Below are 18,639 nucleotides of genomic sequence, written 5' to 3'. Positions count from 1 at the left end.
AAACCATCGTTCCACTAATACACGGGCCACTGTTTTAGCTGTCTGATCTTTAGTAGGGATTGCTTGGGTATATTTTGAAAACACATTTGTCATGATTAATACATTTTCCATTCCACTAGTTGATGGTTCCATGTAAAATCGAGTGCTACAGTATCAAGGGGTCGGTCAGCTATCAAATGCCCCATGAATGTATGCACCTTCGGTCTAACCACTTTCGAGAGGGTACAGCGCTAACATTTCCTACACCAGTCCTCAACATACCTATACATTCCTGGCCAATAACAGCGTGCTATTACTGGCCTTGCAGTTTGCTCCGTCCCCTGATGGCCATGGTCATCATGAAGGCAGGTAAGAACCTCCTCTCTAAGGGCAGATGGTAACCCTACCTGTTGGATTTCCTTATGACCCTCTTGTGGCCAAAATCATCTATACCATCTATTTTCTCCAACTTCTCCCATTGACGGACTAGGTCCAAAAGCTCTGGCTGTTCGAGAGAGCGTTCTTGTAATGTTGGTTGCTGCCTGCGGTCCCAGTATACCATGAACCTTCCTATGACAGGGTCAGCTTCCTGCAACACACCCAAATTTTCCTTCAACGGTCTGGGAAAGACAGATACATTATTAACCCTTCAGACCTGACCCTGATCTGTAACAGACTGCCTCTTCTGGCACAACTGCAATCGAAGCCAGCTTTGTTCAAGTGCCCCCAGCTTTGCTGTCTGCAAATGACTAAGAGGGTTGTTATCCGTATATACTGTACACTTATTGCCCGAGCAGACACTCTCTGAATTTTTCAGCTACAGCCCATTTTAGAGCCACAAATTCCAACTTCATTGAGCTATAGTTTCGCTTATTACGTTCTGCTGGCCTCAACCCTCGACTTGCATAAGCAACTGGTCTACACTTGCCCTTGTACTCCTGTGACAAAACGGCACCCAAGCCTTGAAAACTTGCATCTATCTCCAAGATGAATGACTTGCTAAAGTCAGCATAAGCAAGCATAGGGGCACAGGTCAAAGCTACCTTAAGGGTCTGAAACGTATCTTATAATAATAACTAGCAAAACCTAGAAAGGACCTAAGTTCTTGAAGAGTCTGTGGCCATTTCCAATTTACCACTGCAGCTATGTTTTCTGGATCAGTGCTCACTCCTGCAGCCGAAACGACATGTCCCAAATAACTTACTTTTGGGCAAAAAAAAACAACACTTACTGAGCTTAACTTTAAGATTTTGTTGCCTTAAACGACTCAGTACCAATTCTAGTCGCTGCAGATGATGTTCTACTGTTGTTGAAAAAATGATCACGTCATCAAGATAGAGCAGTAGGGACTGAAAACTTTGGTCACCAAAAATTCGTTCTATGAACCGTTGAAAAGTGCTTGGCCCATTGCAAAGCCCAAAAGGCATCCGAAAAAATTCAAAGAGTCCAAAAGGAGTACAAAAGGCAGTCTTGGAATGATCAGATTCAGCCACCGGGACTTGATTGTATCCACTTGCTAAATCCAATGTAGAAAACCATCTTGCCCTAGTCAAAGCATCTAAGGACTCCTCAATCCTGGAAAGTGGATAAGCATCCTTCCGAGTTCTTGCATTTAACTGACGATAATCTACACACATTCTCAAGGGACCATCCTTTTTCTTTACCAGCACAATGGGAGATGAGTATGGGCTACAACTCTCTCGAATGCAGTGGAGTCATTCAGATTCCTGGGAGCCACCATCTCTCAGGACCTGAAGTGGGACAATCACATTGACTCCATTGTAAAAAGGCCCAGCAAAGGTTGTATTTCCTTCGCCAGCTGAGGAAGTTTAACCTGCCACAGGAGCTGCTGAAACAGTTCTACTCAGCCAACATTGAGTCTATACTGTGTACTTCAATAACTGTCTGGTTTGGTTCAGCAACAAAATCAGACATCAGAAGACTACAGAGAAATGTTCGGACTGCCGAAAGGATTATTGGTGCTCCTCTGCCCACCCTTCAAGAACTGTATACATCCAGAGTGAGGAAAAGAGCTCAGAAAATCACTCTGGATCCCTCACATCCCAGTCACCCCATCTTTGAACTTTTGCCATCTGGCCAGCGCCTCAGAGCCGCAAATACCAGAACAGCAAGGCACAAGAACAGTTTCTACCCCAGGCAATCTACCTCATGAACAGTTAAATGTTCCCTACTTATGCTTATAAATGTGCAATATCCTTATATTTATTTGTTAACCCTCCATCCTAGAACATTCCTGCATCTCAATCCTATTCCATTACCATTTATAGCACAATTGTTTATACACTTATTTATTTGCCAATTTGTAAATCTCCTCTTTTAGCGTTTTTTTTTTTTTTTTTGTCTGTGTGTTGTTGTCTCTTTGTACTGGAAGCTTATGTCACTAAAACAAATTCCTTGCATGCGCAAGCATACTCGGCAATAAAGCTCTTTCTGATTCTGAATGACCTGACTCTCCAACAGCTGCTTAATGTGGGCTTTGACAGCCTCCCACTGACTAGGTGGAATTCTACGATGACGCTGACTCACTGGAACATTATCCAACAATGGGATATGGTGCTCTATCAAAGTAGTGCAGCCCAAGTCGCCATCATCCTTAGCAAAAACATCCTGATATTTATGCAAAAGATGTTTGACCACTTCCCTTTCTGCCTCTGAAAGCCCTGGTAATTCGACCCTTTCTAGCTCACTGTGGTTTGAAACGGAAGCTGACATCTGGCACTGAATAACAATTTCACTGACACTGCCTTGCAAATTTTCCTTAAATGAAATTTCTTGGTCAGGGGTGCATTTCCCGTACAACGATGCAACTCACTGGTTTAACCACCATAGTACGATGCATCTTTATGAAAATGAACAACCTAGTCACCACTGTTTCCCGAAACCATAGTACCGGTGTCGCAGATCCATAGTTCAAACTACGTTGGTTTGAGCCGTCGTTCTTCTTCTTCGATATAATGGCTGACTGGAGACATGAGCACATACTGCCACCTACAGTAATTTGGTTTTATTTTCTCTTTTCTTCGACTCGAATTACGCTTTTGAAATGACGTTAGAGTCGAGTAATACATAATACACACACACAGAGATAAAAACGTGCTCTTTTCTGATCCCAATGTCAATAATTTCACAATTTCAGATAAATACTATTTCTTATGTTATACTGATAGGCTACTTAACCACAATTGAAAAAAGATGGGTTTTGAAAAACTGATGTAGGCTAATGTTGTGGATTGCTTATTTTGCTCAATCTTTCCTATTTATGTCTTCTTGCCATTCTGATGTTTTAATGAAAATGACACGAAAACCCCAATTTCCAATGCTTGAAATTGCTGTTCTTTCAATAAGGTGGTGAAAAATAGTAAAGTCCAGCTATTTTCAAAGCTGAAAAATAGCATTACAAATGCTGACAAAAATAAAATCTGGGCAGAAATCACTCAAAAAATAAACAATGCTAGCTGGATATGGACAAAGCCCAGACAAAGTCAGGAATAAGTGGAGGGACTTTGCAAGTGTGACAAAACAGAGGGCTGTGGCACGTAAGAGGGAAGCAAACAAGACTGATGGGGTATCAGTTCAGTTCCTCCTGTCCCTACAGAGGAAGAGACAGTTTTGGCCATCCTGGGGCCTGTTGCAATGGAAGGATCCTTGGAGATATGGATACATGTGCATCAACCAGGCCTTTGCCTTCAAAGTCCAGGGGCCTCATTTATAAACGTTGCATACGCACAAAAGGCGTACGCCACTCTCTAGCAAAAATTTATATTTATAAAAAGCAAACTTGACGGGAAAATTTGCAGTCCTTCACGCAAGCTCTGACCCAGGCGTACGCACAAAAATGGGTGAAATGAGAAATGGCGACACCGTGGGCAGATGGAAGAAACACGTGAAAGTGAAAGTGAAAATGACAATACTGCCTCTCATAAATAACATGAAGACTTCACAAAGCAAGTCTTACAATTAACAGCCTACACGAACACCCGTTTGATCGATCAGCAGTGAAAAAAAAACAAAAAAAACAAACGAAAATTACAACAGAAATTCAAATGAACACATATCTGCAAAAAGAAAGGTGAAATATGTTCTGCAATATTGACATGTTGTGCAATTCATCCTCATAAATAATATAGTTAACAGAACGAAATAATGTACAAAACTGATATTCTTGTCAATGTGTCCGTCTGGCGGAGCAGATATAGTTGCAATTAGATAGATAGATAATTAAGGAGATATATATATAGATAGATAGATAGATGTATTAATTGTCCACTGGGGAAAGTTGTTTTCATAGTAAAACATTTCTTCATAAGCTACGGAATTATGGTATTCATGCATATGCCTTTAGTTTAATGACGCACAATGGCTGATCTTGCGCTCTTAGAAGATGTGGCAAATGGAAGAATTCGGAGTGAACGCATCTTTAGACAGCAAGAAGACTTGCTGGCAAACGAAGACGAGTGGCTTATGAGCCGGTTCCGACTTCCTCGAGCCGTCCTGTTGGACCTCTGCAGGCTTTTGGGCCCAGCGTTACAAAGGAGCACTCGGAGGAACCACGCCGTGCCAGTCCCACTTCAAGTCCTAACAACACTAGGATTCCTGGCGACTGGCACTTTTCAGAGGGAATTGGCAGACAGGTCAGGAATATCTCTTATATACCAACCCTTAGCCGGGTAATGCCAGACGTGTTAAAAGGCATAATAGCTTCGTCCCATGATTCCATAAAGTTTCCATACATGGCGGGTGAACAGGCAAACAAGAAAGCTCAAGTCCAGACAGCTGCTCAGCTGCAGCATCGTAACCACTGGCCCCGCTGGAACCCCTCCGCCTCAGTCACCACTCCACTTAATAGGGATTCCCCAATAATTGCTGCCAGTCTCTCATCAAGAGGGGTCAGCTCCGGTGTCCCCTTTCCCCCACCCGTGGCAGATACACTCTGGCGATGGAGCGCTAGGCGTTTTTTGCCTCTACTTTGATGTCCGACCATTTCTTTTTTTTTTTTCGGCCACGGTCTGAGGTTGTGAGGCTACAGCATTTACGGCGTCTGCCACCGTTTGCCACTCAAGTGCCTTTTTGGCATTAGTAATGCCCACACTGTGCCCTCCAAACAACATTTTTCTCCTCTTTTCCACCTCGCCAACGATAACTTCTACTTCACATTGAGTGAAGTTACGTTTTTTTTTATTTCCTCTCTGTGTTTGCCATGATTTCGCAATCAATGAATATTAACTTGTGGGCGTTTCACGGACCATTTATGGGCGTGTCATGGTCTGGCCCTTCAACATCATGCTTCACATCTTCAGAGGGCAATAAGAAAAAACAATACTTTTAATTCAGTTGTTAGCTACACTGCATTATTAGGAAGTGGTGGGTGATGGCCTAATGGGTGGGTGATGGAAGCATACATTACTCTTTTGTGTGGGCCACTTCGGCAGTTTGCAGGTGGCTGAAGAGGTTGCATGGCTTTGGTGATAGCTGGCTGCTGGAGACATGTCCTCTTCGCCCATACGTCCTGTCACCTGTGCAGCATCCAGCCACCACTGCAGTTTAAACCATTTGTTTAAGCTGACATAATTTCTGTTAAATATTTGGTTTCTTTGCCGATATGTATTAAATGAACACTTAAAAACATAAAAAAAAAACTTTTGCAAACAGTGTATACCATCTCTCTCGCTCTCTATGTATTCACACACAAACACATTTGTAGAGGGTATTCTATATTCTAATTCTGTAAAAACAACAAAATCACTCACTTGTTTATACATTTTTTTGTTACTTTATTTAGGTACATTCATTTAAAATTAAAAATTAATTTACTATAAAATTAGGCCTACAGTAATTTGGGTGTTAACATTTTATATAAGTGAAAACCTCTAACACACTGTTTTACCAATATTGTTATATGAGACATATGTATTTTGGAATTTTTTTTAATTAAAATTAAACAAATATAACTCACTTGACAAACTCACAGTTTCTTCCCAAAAACGAAACAATGGCTGCCTTCTAATCGGCAAAATTAATGCTTTCAGAGGGCACTTCGAAGGGAGAATAATCGCGAGGGCCACGCTGCTTTATAGTTTCAAACTGAATTTGTAATAATAAAAAAGGCGAATTATGTAATAAACTTAAACCACAACTTTAAGTCTTTTAAATCACTCAAAGTGGATGGTGAAATCTTCTAAAGGAATAGGTCATAGGGTCGATAACTCTGAATAGAACACAGCCCAGGTGCTGTGCAATCAATGACGTCTACACAGCAAATTAACGACGAACTGTGCTTCTAACCACAGGTGGAGAGCTGTCATTCTAACGACACAAGTTTGCAATGCAATTTGCGAATGTTCATTTTAACTATGGTTTCGGGAAACACCGAATCGTTGAACTATGTTGGTAACGACGGAACTTGCAACCATAGTTGGCTAACGATGCTTTTGGGAAACGCACCCCAGATTGATTAACCATCTCAACATTAATCATACCCAACTTTGCTTTTGCAGGTAAATATACAGTTTCTGTGCTGACATTAACCACAGATACACAAATTTTAGTTTGGGAGGATTGTAACAATGCAGAGATCATCAAAATTCCTGCAGGAAATCCACCGCTCCCATCACCACCAAGGGGTTCAAATAAAGTGGCTACATTTGGAAAAGTTTTAGGGCAGTAAGCTGAAACTAACCTCATTGTTCCGGCAGGAATCTGCACTGGATGCTTATCTTGCACTCGTACCTGGCCAATATAACCAGGACCAAAGGGATCACTGGTTCTCTGGCACTGCAACAATGCATCCTTCCAACCAGTTTCTGCTCGTCTAACCTGTAGGACTGAAAATAAGGCTAAACCATGTTCTTCAAACAAATTGTTTTAACACTGCCCTATAATGTTCAGCCCCAACAGACCAGGGACCAGTTCTTTCTTTTTAGCCACAATGTTTTCAGGGTCTTTCACAACCAATACATCCTGTTTCGGTAGAATTTGTCCCAACACATTAACATCAATTTCAAAATATCCCACATAAGGGATGTTCAAACCATTCGCAGCTCTCAGCTGAAGCCAGCCACATTTCTTTTAGAGCATCTGGTGCTAGTTGTCGAAAACATTGGTAAAAAAAAGTCTCTGTTATAGTGGTCACCATTGAGCCAGTATCCAGCAAACATAAAACAGGAACACCCCCCATTTGAATCGTCACTGTGGGACATTTGCCGATAAGACGCTGCACCACTGTAGGACAGACAATTCTTGAGGTCTTTAAACCTTCAATGCCTATTTCAGTTTCTTGACTAGTAACCACAGGAGAGGCACATTCATATATCTCCTCCACTGGTTTTCCCCTCGTTGTTCCCCCACCTGACCTAGAGCCAGAATCAACAGGCCATTGTTGTCGACAATATCGGGCAATATGACCCAATTTATTACAACGTAAACACCTTCGAGGACCATTTGGCCTTGTCAAAGGGACAGAGGGTTCATTACTTGAGGGTTTAAGATCATCAAGACGCTTCGTAATCTCATCAATTTGAGGTTGTTGGTGCTTTAACAACTCCTTAATTTCTCTTAATTCAGTAGATTCATTAGGCCTAGGTGATACAGTTACTCTACCCTGAGCAGCATTACACCATAACTGAGCAGCAGGGGGAATAGCCTCTCCTTTGCCTTCATTCCATCTGATAGTCTCACTTCGAACATCAACTAAGGTACAGTGTGGAGTTTGTCTTACAAAACATTTAAGTTCACGTTTAAGTGCTACATCTTTAACCTGCTCCACAAACTGATCACGGAGAACTTGGTCAGCATTCGGGACACCATCTGGACTATTTACAAGAATAGAATCCATCAAAGATATAAGTGCATGAGAGAATTCAATCAGGGATTCACCCTCTCTTTGTTCGATCATAAAACCCTTTCTGCAACTGCACAAATGTTTGTTTCGCTCCATACATACTTCTTAAGACCTTAAATATGAGTTTGGGAGTTTGACGTTCAGCTGCTGCTCGGAGTTTAATCTCCATTCTGGCTTCCCCTCCTAAATGATCTAAAAGGAATGCTACCCTTTCTCGCACAGTCCAACTGTCATCCCCAACGCAGGCTTCAGCCTCCTCAATCCAGTCCTCTATGCTCGAAGTAGAGTCCAAGTTCCCACAGAACCGTCGACACTTCCGCTCCCGAGGAACATACATCACTCTAGTGAAAGGCACAGGAGGAGGAGCATTAATGCTGGATACAGGCTGGTTAAGAGAGTCACGGCTGGATGCAGAACGTTGTTGCATTAATTGTTCATTTGCAGCCTGTGGACTACGTATATGTTCCCTCAACTCTGTCAGCTCCTGTTCCATAGTTAGTGTTTTCTTCTTGCACGATTGCCGTTTACTTATACAAATACCTTTTAAATACCTACACAAAATGGTGGGTATCAGTGAAAAATAATAATAATAATAATAATAATAATAATAATAACAATAAAAAAAATAACAAGGTCCAAAGTAACACACTGTAGTGCTGCCCAACATCAAACAAACCCTGCCGACTACGCCATTTGTAACCCTCCCAAGGGCTTACAAGTAATGGGGAAGGTGTAAAAGGGCAACAACCACAGTGTTTCCTTGAAAGCACAAACAAATTGATTAAACACGAATGGTAATAAGAAGTGGCAAAGAAACGAAAATAACAAAAAGGTTTAACCCACCACAGACCATAGGGTTCCCCAATCCCATACAATGGCAATTCCACTATTAAAGAGTACACTCAAATCAAAGCACAAAACCAATAACACTACAAGTGTAATAGAAAACCAACACGCACTTAACTCAAACCACTACAAATTGTGCCCAATCACCTTAAGAGAGTCAACCATACATACAAGAATGGGAACCCCTTTGTCTTTGGTTGATTACAGTTTTTTTCAACTGCTTACACACATTTTCCAAAGTTTTCCTCTTTTTTTTCCAAAACTTAACACACAAATTCAAGAATTGCACACACAAGATGCAAAACGCCTCACATCTCTTTCAAAATGAAACACCACAGTCAAAATATCACAAACATATTTCAATAACAAACTTTTGTCTTCCGTTGTAAACGCCTTTATATTATTATAAACACCCATTGATCTTTATCATTTGCACTTTTTGAATGGTGCTTATTTGTCATTTTTTCATGCTTGATTTGTCAGAAATGAACTTTGGAACAATGGATGAAGGTAAGACTTGATTTAGTTGAAATGATTCTGCCATGCAAAATTTGGTCCCACTCTATCAAATGTCTTTAAAGTATGTCATCAAATGATTGATTGAATGAATAAATGAATGAACGATTAAGTTTAGGTTAGGTAAGTCGTAGCTTGCGGGCTGTGTATCAGGGATAAATTAGGAATTGTTATTTTATTTTGCTTTTATTTTTTATTCTGTGCATTTATATGTTTACACAGTTGCTGTATTGCTGAGGGATAACCAAAAGGAATAAGTTACAACTAGGGCTTCTTGCACAGAAACCCCTTTCCTAATTCACATTCTCCATCACTTTTTAGAGACAATGAGAAGGCAGGTCAGCAGGCGATACGAGGAAGTACAACATCATGTTGTGCGGCTTATTAATGAGAGCAAAGTCGAAATGAAGAGGCTTGAACATCGTCTGCGGTCTCTGACCACACCTCCACGTACAAACAGTAAAATATAGATGCACACACGTTTTCCCCCATATTGTGTTCAAGTTGTTTTTTTATTATTTATTTGTTATTGAACTGTACTAGCTTAACTCAGTAAATGTATTTATTTAGTTAGCATATGGAAGGCAAGACACATTTCAAATTATTGTATTGTCACCTAGAATTAAATAATTAATCACTGTGTTATCATCCACCTTTTAACAGCAAAAATAGAAGCAGCGGAGCCAATTTATGGAACCCCGCGAGAATTCAGTCCAAGCATAGATCAGTGTGAGTTACATACATTGTGTTTGTGATTAAACTTTGGGAAAGTTCTTTGAAAGGTGAAATTACAATTAATATGTCTTTAAATACAGGCATTAAAGATGCATGGGGAGGAAAGATGATGTATGTGCTGCTTTCCAAAATAGGGCCCTACAAAACATTTTTTTCCGACATAAAACTTCTCCTGGTGAGGAGCTCAAGAGTGAGGTACACAACCAAACATTTTTTATTTTTTACTTTGTCGTTATGCAAAATAAACACAACAATGCATTCATGCACCTAGAGGTCAAGAAATGTAATAGTCGGTCAGCGTAGCGCGCCTTTTATATTGACAGCTATGAAATGGCCAGCATCTGGAAAGGCCATTCAACAAAGCTGTTGAATTAATATAAAGCTGCAAAAGCTTTGAATTCAGCTTTGTATTTTCAGATTGACCTGTCAGTGTACCACTATGTAATAGGAATCATAAACGGCCACTATCACTGGACAGTTATGGTATAGGATGCAACTTGATTTGTTCTTTTTAAGCAAACTAAACCAAAATGCTACACTAGTGTGTGCATAACCATGTTTCTATGTATTTTAAAATCCTTAAAGGTGATCATGCCAGCACAGAAGACGACTTTATTTTTAGACCCTCTGGGAGAAAGCAGCATAAAAGTAGAGAAGTGCCAGGAGGTGACAAGGTATTAACAATGATATCAAATATTCAATTTGATATCAAATTACCAGACGCCACCTGATTCAAATATTCCACCAACGTTAAATAGTAATGACTTTATGAATTTCTTCACTGATAAAATAGATAACATTAGAAATACAATAGCGAATGTAGATTCTACAACATCTAACACTTCAGTTTCATCCATCGCACCCAAAGATAAACTGCAGTGCTTTACAACCATAGGACAGGAAGAGCTAAATAAACTTATCACTGTATCTAAACCAACAACATGTTTATTAGATCCTGTACCCACTAAATTACTGAAAGAGCGGTTACCTGTAGCCGAAGAACCGCTTCTCAATATCATTAACTCATCGTTATCTTTAGGTCACGTCCCAAAACCATTCAAGCTGGCGGTTATCAAGGCTCTTATTAAGAAACCAAAACTAGATCCTAGTGTACTGGCAAATTATAGGCCTATTTCAAATCTTCCATTTGTGTCTAAAATTTTAGAAAAAGTTGAGTTCTGCTCAATTGAGCACCTTCCTGCATAAAAATGATCTGTATGAAGAATTTCAGTCAGGTTTTAGGCCCCACCATAGCACAGAAACTGCACTTGTTAAAATTACAAATGACCTGCTCCTTGCGTCAGATCAAGGCTGCATCTCATTTCTAGTCTTACTTGATCTTAGTGCTGCGTTCGACACCATAGATCATGACATACTCATAGATCGATTACAAAACTATACAGGTATTCAAGGGCAGGCTCTAAGATGGTTTAGATCCTACCTGTCCGATCGCTAACATTTTGTTTACTTAAATGGGGAGTCATCTCATTTATCATCAGTAAAATATGGAGTGCCACAAGGATCCGTCCTAGGTCCCCTTCTATTTTCAATATACATGTTGCCCCTTGGTAATATTATTAGAAAATACGGAATTAGCTTCCACTGTTATGCTGATGATACTCAGCTATACATCTCAACGAGACCAGATGAAACTTCCCAATTATCTAAGCTAACAGAGTGTGTTAAAAATGTAAAAGATTGGATGACAAATAATTTTCTCCAATTAAATTCAGATAAGACAGAGATAATTATTGGACCAAAAAACACTACACAGAATCTTGCAGATCACAATCTGCAACTAGATTGATGTACTGTTACTTCCTCTACAGTCAGAAATCTGGGTGTTATATTAGACAGCAATTTGTCTTTTGAAAATCATATTTCCAATGTTACAAAAACTGCATTCTTCCACCTTAGAAACATTGCCAAGCTACGAAACATGTTATCGGTTTCTGATGCAGAAAAGCTAGTTCATGCATTCATGACCTCTAGACTGGATTATTGTAATGCACTTCTAGGTGGTTGTCCTGCTTCTTTAATAAACAAGCTACAGGTAGTCCAAAATGCAGCAGCTAGAGTAACTTTAATTTAATTGAATCTTCTTGTTCCTTGTCCTCCATTTCTGACTAGTCCTCTTCCTCCCCTTGCTCCCTTCCAACTCCTCATAGTCGAACTCGTTCTCTGGCTTTCCCTCCAACTCCTCTTACTCTGTCTGCATTGTTTGCTTCCATTGTCCAAAAGCTATTACTTGACCTTTGGCCTATTTATAGGCCACTACTAAAGTTATGATTGGTTTTTGTTAAGTAAAGCAACAAGTGTTTGCACATGTGAGGAGTTAGTGTGAGGCACTGATGAATTAGTGTGGCGTTTTGACTGGTTGTGTTTATAAAAGGAAATCAAGAAACTTCCTGTCAGATTTTTGTGTGTTGCATAGAAAATTGTGTGTTGTGTTTTGCAAAAAGTGTTTAACGAAATTGAAAACGGAGTAAAAGGCCAAAAAATTGTGTATGGTTTTGCAGATTTAGTGTGTGGTTCTGGTGTTTGAGTGTCAGGTTTTAGAAATTGTGTGACAAGTAATCATTTTGTGTGCAAGCAGTTGAAAAAAACCAAAACTAAAACAAAACAAAAACAAATAAACAAAACAAAAAAGTCCCACAATAAATTCAAATCACTTCATCATACTGTAACTTTTAAAAGTCATATCTTACAACCCAACATTAACCCACCAATATTTTAGATAAAAGTAAACGGCAATCATGCATCATCTGCAAAACAAAAATACAATTCATGATTGCCCCTTTAAAATATTAGAATTAAAAACAGAATTAAAAACACTTAACACAAAAAAAGCTAACTTCACGTACTCCAATATTCAATCAAAATCAGTACCTGTGTTAATGAATGAATCTACTCAATTTCTGAGGCATCCACCAGTATATATCCTTTAAGCATACTATAAAACAAACAAACAAACACCCGTTAAAATGGACCGCACTAACCATAACCATGAGTCACAACCCTTACTTCCACAATTTACTTTAATAACGACTAGTTTCATTATCACCAAGCATTGAAACATACCACACAGCTTCTGCTACTCAGCACATGGTCCCACAAAGAGAAAGGCCAGAAGCTTTGATTTCCCCCTTTATAGTACTTGGACTCATGGGATCTGTAGTCCAACACATTTGTAGTCCCAAGCATGCCTAATATGGAGCCACTACTAATACTACTAATGCTACCTCCATCCCATTACATATATATATATATATATATATATATATATATATATATATATATATATTAGTGCTGTCAAAATTAGCGCGTTAACGCATTCGATTAATTTGAAATATTTAACGCGTTAAAAAAAAAATAACGCAATTAACGCGGTTGCAGTTTTTTTTATTTCCAGTTGTGGCCTATGTGTGTTCAACGTGCAGAGAAATATGGATAAGACCAAGGAAGGACTTTTAGACGGAAAGTTTCAGTATAAAACTCTGCCGGATTACTCTTCAGTCTGCCACAAGAAACATTTTCATTTAGTCTGCCACAATAAACAGCAACATTAAAATAACGAAATAATTGTGTAGCGGAGTATTTTTGGTACACAGTGCCGCGAACTGTCAATCACTCCTGTGCGCGTGCATCACTGTCCTCCTCAGCTGCAGCAACTTGCGCTCTCTCTCTTCATCAAGCTTTAAAACAAAAAGGGGACAAAAAGATCATATTATCGTTGTGCATAGGCTATAGATTAATTAGATAAAGGAATATCTAAATTTGTGCCTTGCCGTCTACGGTATTTTTTTAGAACTTAGAAAAAAGATGCTGCAGCCAATGAACAGCCAGCGGGTGCTGCAGGACGACTCAACCTCCGCAGACAGTTTTTAATGTTTATCAGACAATAAATACTCAAGATTTTGCTTTAGTATAACTCACAACGAGTTTCACACACCTTCTCCGGCCACGTTGAGTTGTTGACACTTAACAGTGGGAAAGCGACACATGCGCTATTCACTTGTGTAACTTAAGGGTGAATGGGTAATGTAGTTTCTGCTCTGGGTGGGATGAATTAGGAAGCTTGCATTGTGAAGGGCGCTCTGAAAATCGGCAGTGCAGGTAAAAGATTAAAACCTCTATTAAAACAGATGTCCAAATGAGCGTACCGGTACGCTACAAGCACGTTCTGGGCGCACGGAGAGGTGGCGGTACGCTCAAGAGCTATATTTGGAAGTGGCGGTACTGAGTACCAGTGCGTACCGGCCCACTTAAAGCACTGGCAATGACTATACTTTGGAATTTTTTTGCAGTCCACTTAGAATTCAACATGGAAATCATTTTTGTTTTTTATTGGCATTGATTGTTTTGAAATTCAAATGGTACTTACATTTCTGTGTTTTTATTTCTGTAATAAATATGGCTTTCAAGCCAACAGTTAATTTGGAGGATATTGATTGTTTATTGCAGGTATGTTGTTTACATGAGAAAATCTGTGTTACAAGTTAAACAAAAATTCCAATAAACAATCATATTTTGAATTTAAATAGTTTCTTTGTCTTGAGTTTACATTAATTATTAACATTTTACATTTACATATCCAAAAAGTTTCAGTCTTTTAATTGCGATTAATCGCGATTAATCGCGATTAATTTTTAAAATTGTGCGATTAATTAGTTAATTTTTTTTAATCGATTGACAGCACTAATATATATATATATATATATATATATATATTTCTGCACTGCATGTTCCTTTTCTCCCTCTCTACCATGATTGTGTCTATGCACTCAGTTTTTCGAACTACAATAAATGAACAGGCTAGATTGTAAACATAAAACATAAACACACACACACACACACACACACACACACACACACACAGAAGCATTAGAGAGTGAACTGCTCATAATAGCACTTCCCAGAGGACAGCAAGGCCACAACACACACATAAACACAAACACACTCATCACTAACATGATGCTTCCTCAGAAGAAAGAAGGGAATGAAAGGAAAAGCTGTGAGCAGTATAATGTCTGTCTTTGGCTGCCCTTAGTTATTGCCCACTGTCTTGTTGTCTTTCCTGAAATTAAACCATTGTTTGTGCTTCAGTGATGCACAGAAAGGGCCACCTGTGTCCCTCAACCAGGGATCGCCTGTGTTTCATCTGATAAAATATCAGACCAATATCACTTTTCAGCAAAAAACAGGACAGAAATGAAGACAAAAATATGGAATAACAAAAGGAAAAGGACAAAAAAAAAAAAACATCAAATGAGAGACAAAGACAACATATTAGGAGAAAAAAAACAAGAAAGGATACAACTCTCAAGAGTGTCAGAGAAGCAGGAGGCAGAGTGGAGAGAAAGAGAGAAGATAGTCGGAGTGATCTTCAGCTAAAGGTCAGCCTGGTGTCACGCTGTTAATAGGATTCATTACTGCATTTGCACCCCATGATCACTCTCAGACCCAGTCTGTGACAGACAGCCGCTCTTGGCTCTGCTCTGCACCGCCTTTACATCTTAGTGCCACATTTCTGAGAGCCTGCAGCTTGAAAAGGGAATACTCCAAATAATGTCTGCGGATACATACAGCTCCCCACACCAGTGGAGTAATCCAGATGGACACACGCTCTCTGAGCTGAGCGCGGTCTGGATGTGTTTACAGGACACACACACACAGAGATAGATGGCAGGACATGAAAGGGGATAAAATGTTATGAGACCGCTGTCATGCCCTCCACACACACACACACACACACACACACACACACATACACGCATGCACGCACACACACACACACACACACACACACACACACACACACACACGCACACACACACAGAAAAGACTCACCCCTGGCAGGGTTTTCTGTTCATGAAGAGCACTTTGTGCTTTAACGGCTGACTCTCGTGCACAATACGTCAGAAAGGCACATCCTAAGACAGAAAGACACACTATTAGTATTCATTCACAGTTTATGTTTGCATTTTTCATATTTTTTATTTATGTAAATAGACATTTTTAATTCATGCAAAATGATCATCAATCATATTAAGATATTATTAATTATATTCATTCATTAAGCAATGACCTACATTTTAAATTAAATTAAATTTCAAGTAGTTTTTTTCCGTACTTCATACAGAATATATGCAACATGATTACACACGATGAAGGACAAAAATGTTATTTCACACTCATTACATTTTCCCATTGAGGCTTCTGGGATAGCTCACCCTGAACTCTCTCTCTCTCTCTCTCTCTCTCTCTCTCTTCTTTGGTTTTCCAGAATTTCGGTGTATTTGAACCTTTTCCAACAATGACTGTATCATTTTGCAATGCATCTCTTCACACTGAGGACAATTGAGGGATTCATATGCAAATATTACAGATAAATCAAATGCTCAACTGATGCTCCAGAAGGAAAAAAACATGCATTAAGATGCCATCGCACGTGATTTAAAAGCTGCCGCAAAGATTTTAGTGAGTAACTACTTACTCATCATATGACTTCAGAGGACTATAGTGCATGAGACATGATGAGGACCACTTCCTGACCTTAATCAGAAAAGATGTAGACTATTTTCTTCAAACACATAATTTTCATCAAAAATTCACCTTTTGTGTTTGTTCCACAAAGGAAATAAATTCATATGAATCTGAGAGTGACAGGGGCAGAGCCTTTGGCCACCCCACTCAAAACTGCAGTTTTTGTCTCAGTCATTAAAATGACCAAAAAGGTGATTAAAGATTCATACTGTGCATGTATACACAGCACACAAGAACGTCTCAAATGCCTGTACTAAAATATAAAATATATGCAATTCAAGATCACAATATAAGGCACAAGCAGACATGTATTTTTTATTTTTTTATTTAATGCACAAATAAATGTGAGACCAGTGCACTTATACTAAAAAATATGAGAAAATGAAACCATTTAAATGCATAAAATAACTCATTTTACAGGTGCATCTCAATAAATTAGAATGTCGTGGAAAAGTTCATTTATTTCAGTAATTCAACTCAAACTGTGAAACTCGTGTATTAAATAAATTCAATGCACTCAGGAAACCTTTGCAGGTGTTTTGAGGTGATTAGCTGATTGGCATGTCATTATATTCTAATTTGTTGAGATTGAGATTGTTGAATTGGTGGAGCCAAAATCATCACAGTTAAAGGAACCAAATACTTACACTACTTCAGTCTGAGGGCATTTAATTTATTTAATACACGAGTTTCACAATTTGAGTTGAATTACTGAAATAAATGAACTTTTCCACGACATTCTTATTTATTGAGATGCGCCTACATGTTCTGGCATTTATGTCTACTGTTGAATTCTGACCTTTTTCACATTTTTATCACTATCTGGATGTTTCGTCCATGAGTATGCAATGTTGGAGAGCAAGCATTTGGGAGTTTTGAGAAGCTGAATGAGCAATAAAGCTATTCTTGAGCCCCTTTATTAAAATACCTGGAGGTGAGGAATAATTCACTAATTCACTTGATCTAATTCACAAATATCTAAATTACAGTTAAGTAGAAATTAATTGTACTCAGTTGTGTTTTAGGCACTAAAACAGTCCTGTACATTATAGTCAAACACATTTTTATTGTTTCTGTGTCACCCCAGACTGGTTGTTGACTGCTCCCAGGCCACCCCAATGAAAACATCCTGGCTCCGCCACTGAAGAGTAAGTAGCATATGTTTTAATGCATGGGAGAACTATTCCCTTAAGGTCTTTCTTCTTTAATCACCTCAGCGACCTTAAAACCACTTAGAAATCCACATGATTAAATCCCGGTCGAGCCCCCGAACAGGGTTCATTCAGTGCAAACACCCAGAACAGAGTCGCACCACAGAGTGGACACCTTATACTCAACCACAGGGCACAGAGAGCAAGAGAAGATCATGAAGATGACAACAGAGAGACGGTGAGAGCTTTCCTGGTATATAAAGCATACTGTCCCTTTTATACTAACACAGAACTCATGCTGTGCACCGTCAGGCTTGTGCTGCTGCTACTGTCCTCTACATCACACCCGTCCAGCCCATGACAAAAACACCACTCATATACACACATTCCCTAAATGCACTAAAATAATACTGCACTAAATATACTACAAGAAAATGAAATGCATGATGCAGAGTATAGATTCAGGAGCTAGAATAAATCACATTCAGAGTGTAGCATGAGCATGCAATGAACACCAGAGTACAGAAAGGGTTAAATCACACTGTTTATTTAAAAGCACTCTACACATGTGAGATACGCTCAGCCCTGTCCCCTCCTGAAGCGTGAACTCACGCGTCTCCTTACCTTTGTGCACGCCTGTGTACTTGTCCTTGATCACAGTCAGCTCGTAGATCTTGCCGAACTGCTCGAAGATGGGCTTGAGTTCCTTCTCATCCAGATGAACGTGTGGAGAGAGAGCGAGAGAGAGAGGATGGAGGTGTGGATGGTGCCTGCGGAGGAAGGGTGTGATCAAAACAATGAATGGATCTTCAATTGATGCATCATTTATGTGATATAAAACCTTATTGTGAAGTGTTTTTCTTTGTTTACATTAATGCATTAGTTATCATCAACCATATAGTAAGTACATACAGTTAAATATATAATTGCACCATAACAAGGACACCTTAAAATAAAGTTAAACCACAATACTTTTCATTTACAGTATGTAGCAATCTGTTTTAAATT

General features: G+C 39.2%; 1 protein-coding gene and 1 long non-coding RNA gene across 2 annotated transcripts in view; both read right to left on the bottom strand.

The window, feature by feature from the left end:
- LOC113059696 (CUGBP Elav-like family member 3-B) overlaps window positions 1-18,335 on the bottom strand; it is a 54,273-nt gene extending 35,938 nt beyond the window's left edge. The window contains exons 1-2 of the mRNA XM_026228235.1: window positions 18,256-18,335; window positions 15,785-15,867 (exon numbers count right to left, since the gene is read on the bottom strand). The gene's annotated coding sequence lies outside the window, so the exon portion shown is untranslated. The remainder of the gene's footprint in view (window positions 1-15,784; window positions 15,868-18,255) is intronic.
- LOC113059697 (uncharacterized) lies at window positions 12,540-13,037 on the bottom strand. Its single transcript, XR_003278131.1, has 3 exons — window positions 13,016-13,037; window positions 12,824-12,887; window positions 12,540-12,699 (listed from the first exon to the last, which is right to left on the bottom strand). It is a non-coding gene; the product is annotated as an uncharacterized LOC113059697 (long non-coding RNA).
- Window positions 18,336-18,639: the final 304 nt, after the last annotated feature.

Source organism: Carassius auratus, chromosome 41 (assembly GCF_003368295.1).
Source record: "Carassius auratus strain Wakin chromosome 41, ASM336829v1, whole genome shotgun sequence".
In the NCBI taxonomy this organism is placed as follows: Eukaryota; Metazoa; Chordata; class Actinopteri; order Cypriniformes; family Cyprinidae; genus Carassius; species Carassius auratus.
The sequence above is the reverse complement of the archived record's forward strand: the minus strand, read 5'-3'. Positions and strand labels throughout refer to the sequence as shown.